Here is a 9935-nt window from a genome sequence, read left to right as displayed (position 1 = left end):
GTATCTTGGACAGAGGAGACGGGGTACTATTGGGGACTTTTATATTTACACGTCGACATAGTGGACTGCTACGTGTGACGTGCTTTTAAGGCAATGCGACGTCCTTTTAAGGCACTATGTCTTAATGGTTCACACGTCGACATAGTGGACTGCTACGTATGACGTAGCCTTAAAAGGACGTCACACGTAGCAGTCCACAATGTCTACGTGCAAATCTAAAAATCCTTAGTGGAGCGCCTTTAGTACCTTGCGTGGTGGATACCTGCAAATTATAAGTATATCCAATATCACTATTATTGTTATACATGTGTATTATCAAAATTAACATTTTGGAGGATATTTTCAAAGTGTGCACCTTTTTGATACGCACTGTATAATGTAACCCCGCACTGTATAAAGGTTTATTCAACAATTTTATTTTAAACCGTTTATTGCTCCTCTTCTGCCATAAAAGTGTGATATCCACTTCTATTTATCCTGCAGTGCTATTAATTTCCTATCATTTGTTTGTATTCTTTATAGCAACCCCTACATGAAAGATTTTGGAGGTGTCGTGGGATTAACTGGGCTGCAAATGGATAAGATTAACGGCTACTCCAACATGTATTGGGGATGGGGCGGCGAGGATACCGATTTGTATAAGAGGGTAACATTCATCAAATTTAAAGTCACCAAAGCAACAGACGGATATTACCGTGATCTACCTCATCAGAAGAAAACAGAGAGAGAAGAATGCAAACAAAGGTAAGCTCCAGTTTGTAGAGGTGCCGTGGTATAGTGGTTCGCTAAATGGACTTCAAATACCCATTTTAATCTTGATTCTTATAGTCCAATATTTACCCGTCATTATTAATCTTGTTCCAAATTGAAGACTGAGTAATATTATAACGTCAACCTTGAATAGTTTTTTTCTATTTGTTGGCTCTATTCACCAAATTTGTTTTTATGTTTCATGGTGAAATTAAATTTATCTTGAACATTAAGGTAATGAATAGATTAATGAATGAATGAATGAAAAAATTAATCTCTCTTTCTCTCTCTCTCTCTCTCTCTCTCTTACTCAACATCTCTACAGATACTGTCTTTCTGCCCTTGCATTAACCCGGATGAAAACCGATGGACTTTCACAGATCCGTTATGAAAACTCCGCCAATTTTTCTCTCTCCACATTATATACCAAAATAAGCGTTGATGTGGTCAAAACAGCAGCCTGGAATCAATTCAAATTATGTCGCAAGTACCACTAAATAAAGTTATGTGACATCCTCATCCCCACTACGTAAGAAATTATGTACACTCATTTTATTTGATATAAATAAACTACAAATATGTTTCCTTATGCAAAGATTCAATACCCAAACTTTGTCTATACATTATAATGAATATGTTTTCTTTAAATTCCCAGATTCATAGTTACCCTACAAGAAATGCAAACAAGTGTTATCGGTGGTCATATATTAATGATTTTTCAAGAAACTCTCTGAGAATGTTGGGTCCAGTTCTTTGGAATAATGTAAATTGTAACCAATTTAATATTTCATTTAATAATACTTTCAGGAGGCAATATAAGAAACATTTAATTTGTTCCTATTGATTACTTTTAATTTGTTAAATATCTCTTCTTAAATTATCCGGTGGAACCATATCATACTGCTTGATGCTCTTCGTTCGTTCGTTCGTTCGTGTCTCCTTAGATCAAGATTACTGTAATCATTTTCTTATTATCCACTTTTGTCTTTTTATGTACTCTGTCATTACTGAATTTTGTATTATATGGTTTACTTGTCCCCTTTCTTTAACTTGTTTCTCATTAAATGCTATTATACTTGATTGATTTTTGTCTTTTTAATCGTTTGACTGAAATGTCATAGTTTTATGATGTTTTGATTGGCCATTGACTGTTCATACAAATTGTTCAATTGATGTCGGAATTTGGAATTAAATTGAATCGAACTCAAAGAGAAATGATAGCTGGTTTGCTGCAGACGTCGTGATTCTTATACTCGCATGTGCAATTTGAGGTCTTGCTGTACGAGATATGGATGATTGGGCTGAAGATGATGAAATATTCGAAGGAAGAAAAAGAGGAATGGTGAAGAAGGACATTATGTCCATGACCAACGGTTAAAATGAAAAGATAGATTGATTTGTAAGCAGGTCTAGACTCTTATCGAGTTCTTAAAACAAGCAACGTGCCTTGAATGGAGCATAAACCAGTTTCCTATTGGCTATGTTCATAAAATTTAGTCTACAGTTTGGATCCTTGAATAGACACTGTGTTACCTCAACGTCGTATCTGTTTTGGGTTTGGGTCTGTTCCGTATGCTGGGAGTGCAGATGGGCGGCTACCATTCGGAGCTCTAAGCAGTCATATATTGATATTACGAAATGTCCATTTTGTCGTATTCCTTGATTCAAATCATTTTAGAAATCCGGAAAATTATTTGTTGACAACATAACTTAAATTCCAAACTCTAGCTTCCCTTCGAAGAGTATCATCTGTTCGCTCCAGGCTCGGACCCCCCCAACCTGGCCAAAGAAAGTTTTAAAAAGTCAGGCCCTAACCCTGGTAACCACAAATTTCTCTTTGGGGGGGGGGGGGGCTAGAGGCAACATGACAACTCAATAAAAAAAAATGGGCCAGGAATAACACAGTTCTGTTTGTTTAAAGCAATGCTTGCATTTTCATTATTTGATTAAACGAATTCGTTTTCACTGGCTGCCTGCCGTAGCAACAGACAGAGTCGACAAAAGACTTACAGTAACTCCGTTTCATTGACGATCAGCCATACATCAAGTTTTTCGTCTTCTTTGTGCATGCATGGCTGATCGTCAAATCGTCAAGTCTTTTGTTATAACAGTTGCAGCTGCAGCTGCTGTGACAAGCGCAAATGTGGTTCATCAATGCCACTTTCAAAATTGTCAGGCTGCCATCCGTTCAACTGCTGCTGGTGCACGCTTACTACGAAATCGGAGCTTCCATCAAGCAAGTTGCCCTCGCTTACATCCTGATGTCTAACAAGAGGAAGAGAGCGTACAGGGAGGCCATTCAAGAGCTAAGGGATGCACTACCAGGACCAGCTGCCGTGGAGGAGATCATGGTAGATTTTGAGGCAGCTCTATGGAAGGTTCTTCCACGAATCTTTCCACAGGTAATTACAAAAATACACCACAGACGAGGTGACAAGAACCCTTCTGCAAAAGATCATGACTCTGCCTTTCCTCCTTATCAACGAAGTGGTGCCAACATTCCAACTGCTTCGACAGCAGAGAAATGCGCCACTATTAGATGAGGTAAATGCGCATACCGATATAACCTACAGGTTGACTATCCGTCGTCAGGAGATAGTCAACCAGTTCGAAACGTCGAGCTACTGCCGCCACTCATCTTCTCTAAGCGCTATAGTTCTCCTTAGAACTATAAGCTAAGAAAGATAACCAACAGTCTTTTTCAAGTCTACACCAACGGTCCTTTTCAGGACTACACACCCTCAAGAAAGATTACCTAGAGTCCTTTTCAGGACTCTCTCTCACATGGTGAACCCGCAAGCCTACTGTATAACTTTTTATTTGAGATTTTATCTTGAGGTCGCCATTATATTCAAGCCTCTCTTATGTTGGTGGTCTCCTGCACTTTTCCGCAAATAGTTAGAATAATACTTCAAATTCGTAATACTTTACAATAGACACAGCACCGGACTAATGTCCTTTTGCAAGGCATTAATCTATATTTGCTACTATATACCCAGGAGAGAAATCGGGACCTGGTAGGATGACGAAAACGTTTGTGTTTGAATTTTATTAGTAAACTTCATTCATTTACATGAACATTTTGTTTCACAATACATTGTTTGTAAATGCCATATGCCCTTATGATAACCATATGGTAGGAACTTACTTCGGGGAGTGGAGATGGTGCATATTGTGTACGAATGCTGCCGATGACCGGGGTAATAATATCTGTAAAGCGCTTAGAGACGGTATGTGGTATTAAGCGTTCATAAAACCAGATTATTATATAAATACTAAGTTAGTTATTACATGTAAAGCACATTTTCACATGCATTTGTTATTGTTTGCATATTTGTATTTGTATTATTGAAAAAAAATGTGAAAAATAAAATAAGATCAAATGAGACTTGCGGTTTAAAATACAAGCATATATCATGAATTATTTTAAAGATGAATAAGTGTTTGTTTTAAGTTTAATGATTACTATTTCCCTCAAGTTATATGGCTTATATACCTCCCTCGTGATTGTTTGGCGCAGTTTTTATTGGCATATTACATTTTAATTTGTATGTACTGATTTAATTTGTTCATTTATTTCCATCTCCATAGGTCATAGATCATTACAATATGATACATAAAAAATACATGCAATCATACATGCTAACAATATCAAAGAGACCAAATTTGCCAGTCGTAAATGAGAAAAAGGGAAAATAAGGCCAAAAGGCCTTGTAAAATAAGTTCCCTGAAAGTAAACTTTAAAAATATCATGTTTTTTTTAACTTATTCTGTTACTGATGATATCATTTTCATTACTTTTATGGAACATGTAATTTATGTAGTTAACCATTGTGTTCCTCTTTCAAGAAGTATAAACCAATTAATGCATTATTCGATTTGACATGACAAAGTTTCCTCGGTGGTAGAGGGAGTATTGTATAGTGGTAGTAATATAGGTCAGGGCCCCGTCTTATAAAGAGCTGCGATTGATACGAATGAATCGAAAGTCCTCTAATTAAAGGCAAGTGTGAAGTCCTTTATCTCTAATGTAAATGGCTGTGATTGATATTTATCGCAACTGTTTATAACAGGGACTTTGTAGAATATTTTTAGATTTTTAGATATGACAAATTCTTAAGGAACATAAATTCTGACAAGTCAACTTTTCACATACTTCATGAAATTACAGAAATTATAAATGGAATTAATGATTTAGTTAAATGTTTATATAAGTATGTGTGTGTGTGTGTGTGTGTGTTTATATACACAATGTTACCGTCTTTTCTTCAAGGTAATAAGCCTAATTACTTTCTTGTGAACTATTTCAAGAATCAAGTTTTAATATATTTTATAGTTGCAACCTTACAGCTGAATTTTTACTGAATTTACATATTTAAAAAAACATTTGGAAATTTAAAATTCGAGGGAACATAACTGCAGATCCATATACAATGCAATGACGGAAACAAGTGTACAAACATTGTGAAACCATTGAAATTTAATTAAAATTGAAACCAGTTGAGAGTAATCTAGGAATTCAAAAATCAAGTAATTTTGGAATTTTCAATAAAAAGACAATTTCAATCATGACTGCAAATTATTTTCAATCCTTAAACATGTGTATATTGTGAATAATGAAAATTATTGCGCTATTTCAACTACATAATAATTGCACATTGCCTTTAGAAACCTTATCAAGTGTTGTCATTATCACTTGATAAAGACGTAATATACTTGACAAATCTTAACCAAATAAAAACTGTTGGAATTTAAACATGAAACGGAGTTTCTTCATCATTTTTTAGCATCATATTATGCCAACATATGAATTTAATATCGCAGATATATTAATGTGTGTATGTCTATAAATACGAAGGTGCCCAGCTTTAAAATGTCGCCGGCGTATCTAGAAGTAGGGATGACACACACACGCACCCACACCAGTTACCACACACACATAGATCACTCACCCCGGCCGAAATAATAACACTGCAACTAAGAATCTGGAGGAAACCTGCTGAAAGGGGAAGTCCACCATGATATTAAACTGGTTTGAATAGAAACAGAAAATGAGAGAAACAGGTCTGTGAAAGTTTTAGCAAAAAACGATTACAATTTATAAAGTCAAGCATTTTTGAACGTGTGATCAATCAACCACAAATTGGCAACTCTGTGACGCATCTTGCGAGGTCCCTTCCCATTTTCCCTGTACCATAATACTGAAATACATAAAATATTTTAATTATATTTAATATTGAAAATGATATTAAGAAAATACTATTTCATACATTCACCCTATAAATGATTATCTCAGATGTGTTTTTATACAACCCCTGTATGAAACAAGTCAATTCCGTTATTAATAACTAAGACAATAACAGTTTATGACGTTTTTCGTCATATAACAGAGCGAATTGGAAAAGATAGTTCATACTGTAGCTATGTCTCTGAGTAAACTACGTTGATAGCTACATAGAAAGACTTTGAACCCAGTTAATTACAATTAATTTCCCGTATGTTTTATGTTTATGGAATCAGAAACAGGAAATCACAACCGGATCATCTCCTAACATAAGATAAAGAGCTTCAAATACATAAAGCTTTACTGTTGATGAAAAAACCTTAAAGGGCAAGTCCACTCCGATAATAACTTAACTTCAATAGAAGCAGACAAATGAGACATACCAACCCCAAAAATAGTTTGAGCAAAATCGGATAGTTAATAAGAAAGTTATGCATTTTTATTGACATGAAAACTTTGAAAATTGTAAGACACTAGGCAACTTACTCATGAGTCTGTGACGTCATTGCCTCACTATCCACTAATCGCTTTCTTTATATTGATAATATCAATTTCCATCTCCCCCCTAAAATCTTTAAGTACTCACACCAGCATCCAATCTATATTGATAGCAATATGTTTTTGTGAGGATGCACTAATATAGAGTAATTTTTTCCTGTTTAATCAGGAGACAAATATGAATTTTGATATACTATTTATATAAAAATCCATAATTATGAATATACAAAATTCAGAAAATAGTATAATTTCTTCAAATTTCATAACAGATTTTGTGATATGTCAGACACGCAATATGATACAAATCATATAACCTCTGCAAAGGCATGGGGAAATCCATTTTTGAGGGATAAAAAAGGAAATTAAATATACTATGTCCCTTTTGCGGCCAACATCAAATTCTGTAGAACTTTGCAGGAATTATGAATATGTCATGTATGTCCTATCTGTGATAGTTAAACGTTAGCAGTGTTATTATATTCAATGTAAGCAAGGAAACCCGTTTACTTGCTACACTTCCTTGTCAGACACTATTGAGTGACTGACTGACATCTTTTTTCTTTGGTAATAACATACATAAAATGAGCTGGAACAGGTACATGAGTTTTGTATATCAATAACCCACTAATTTAATGGCAAAAGTTAAACTGATTGAATCTTTATGCAGCACAAAACGTACGATCATTCGGTACAAGGGTCTGAAATCAGACTTTTACTGAGGTGATTGCAATCACTTATGTCGATTCGACAACTAATGGGTGATATTTTCCCACAAAAAGCCATTTTTAAACCCTTTTATTATGTGGCAAGTTCTAAGTATTGTCTTTAAAAATGCCGAATTTAAATTTTTCATTTTTTTAAACCTGCAAATGGGTCATAGTTCTTTTAATGGGATAAAAATATTTAAAGCAATTGATAAATAGGGAGGCAATGACGTCAAAAATTTATAACCAAATTGTCAATTTGTGAAGTAATTTTCTAAGTTCGATAGTTTTTCGTACTTTAAAAACAATCCATAACTTATTGTCCGATTTTACTCTATTTTTGGCTCTGTTTCTCTTGTTTTCTGCATCTATTAAAAGCATATAATTTTTTGGATTAGATTTCGCATATCCTTTGTAAAAATGAAAGAAAATATTATAATAAGAACAAATATATAGATAATCCTCTCATTAATGACAGCTTGATTTTCTTTAAAAAAATATACTTTACCAGTGACAGTGCCAATATTGAGGGAAGCGATATAAAAAGAAGAACATTGTACTAGTATGTACATGTACAAGTTATTGAGGTTTATGTAGAAGAGAGAAGTGAAAACCGAAGAAGAGATACAAAATAATAACTCTACAGAACTGATGAAATTCATAAAGGCTATGTGAAGGTTTCACTTTCATTGACTGATTTTAGCTATATCTTTTACAGTTAATTAATTTGGAAAGATTTTATTAACAGCTGTATGCAAACAAATTGTATAACAAATTCATACTTAGTTACGATTTGAAATAGATGCAAGACATTTTAAAGTTTAATGAATCATCTATCATTTATTTTGTAGTACATACATCAATGTATCATGAATTCAGATGCATTTACAATAATATTACTTTTACATATCAAGTATGGAGTATAAAGTATAAATCAATGATAATCCTCGTTTCATGAAATTGTCCACACAATTTCAAGAACTATTATTTTTTACAATTTTCGTGCACCTACAATAATATCACACTAAAAAGTATAAACCAATAATAGTCATTACGATGAACTCAATGCCCCAGTTCAGGAAAACGTTCATGAAACTAGTAGGCAACTGGTACCAGTTAAAACCAGTAGTCAACTGGTACCAGATGAAACCAGTAGGTTCAAATGGTTTTTCATATGGAAATTGAAACAACGCTAATTGGCACCAGTTGATTTACCAGTTGAATTACCAGTTGAATTACCAGTTGAATTACCAGTTGATTTACCAGTTGATTTACCAGTTAAATTTCCAGTTGATTTACCCGTTGATTTACTAGTTGAATTACCAGTTGAATTACCAGTTGATTTACCAGTTGATGTACCAGTGGACTATCCAGTAATCAATCAACTGATAATCAATCATCATTATTATTATCTGGCCACCCTTGACCACATATACTAATTCTTGCAATTACCCCATCACAATGATCTTTTGAAGTAGATTACAGATGTGTATTATGTGAGTTGACATTTATAGCTCGTGCATACATATATACAAATTTATACACTTTATTTCCTGGTTAGTAATTACTTATATCAATATATCTGATTTTACGTCTTAAATTAGATGAAAAACATGATCAGACATGTGAAATATATTTGTCAATGATTAACTAAGAAAATATAAATCACAAAATTTATGTGCATTGTCACATTTGCTTGACAGATCATGATAATTATATTTTCTGTGAAAACATGCAAATTAATCATGAATATGCACAAGATACATTGAACTGGTTTTTCAACTGGTAAATCAACTGGTATTCTACAGATTTTCAACTGGTAAATCAAATGGTAATCATACTGGTTTTAAACTATTAAAATCAACTGGTTATCATCTACTGGTTTTCAACTGGTAAATCAACTGGTAATCATACTGGTTTTCAACTGGTAAAACCAACTGGTTATCATCTACTGGTTTTCAACTGGTAAATCAACTGGTAATCATACTAGTTTTCAACTGGTAAAACCAACTGGTTATCATCTACTAGTTTTCAACTGGTAAATCAACTGGTAATCATACTAGTTTTCAACTGGTAAATCAACTGGTAATCATACTGGTTTTCAACTGGTAAAACCAACTGGTTATCATCTACTGGTTTTCAACTGGTAAATCAACTGGTAATCATCTACTGGTTTTTCAACTGGTAAATCAACTGGTGATCGCCTACTGGTTTTCAACTGGTAAATAAACTGGTAATCATCTACTGGTTTTGAACTAGTAAATCAACTGGTACTCGTACTGGTTCTCAATTTGTAAATCAACTGGTAATCGTACTGGTTTTCAACTGGCAATCGTACTGGTTTTCAACTTGTAAATCAACTGGTAATCGTACTGGTTTTCAACTGGTAATCATCTACTGGCTTTCAACTGGGAAATCAACTGGTAATCATCTACTGGTTTTCAACTGGTAAATCAACTGGTAATTATCTACTGGTTTCAACTGGTAAATCAACTGGTAATCATCTACTGGTTTTCAACTGGTAAAGCAACTGGTAAATCAACTGGTATATCAAATGATCTCAGATGTCAACTGGTATGTCTACTGGTTTCCAAATTGTATCAACTGGTACCAGTTGAGACCAGTTGAGACCAGTTCAAACTAGTATATACCAGTTGGAAATCCTTACTGGTTTCAACTGGAATTTCGACCTTGGTGTG

The sequence above is a fragment of the Strongylocentrotus purpuratus genome, unplaced genomic scaffold (genome assembly GCF_000002235.5).
Source record: "Strongylocentrotus purpuratus isolate Spur 01 unplaced genomic scaffold, Spur_5.0 spur5_scaffold_19, whole genome shotgun sequence".
Taxonomy (NCBI): domain Eukaryota; kingdom Metazoa; phylum Echinodermata; class Echinoidea; order Camarodonta; family Strongylocentrotidae; genus Strongylocentrotus; species Strongylocentrotus purpuratus.
This window is presented reverse-complemented; position numbering follows the sequence as displayed.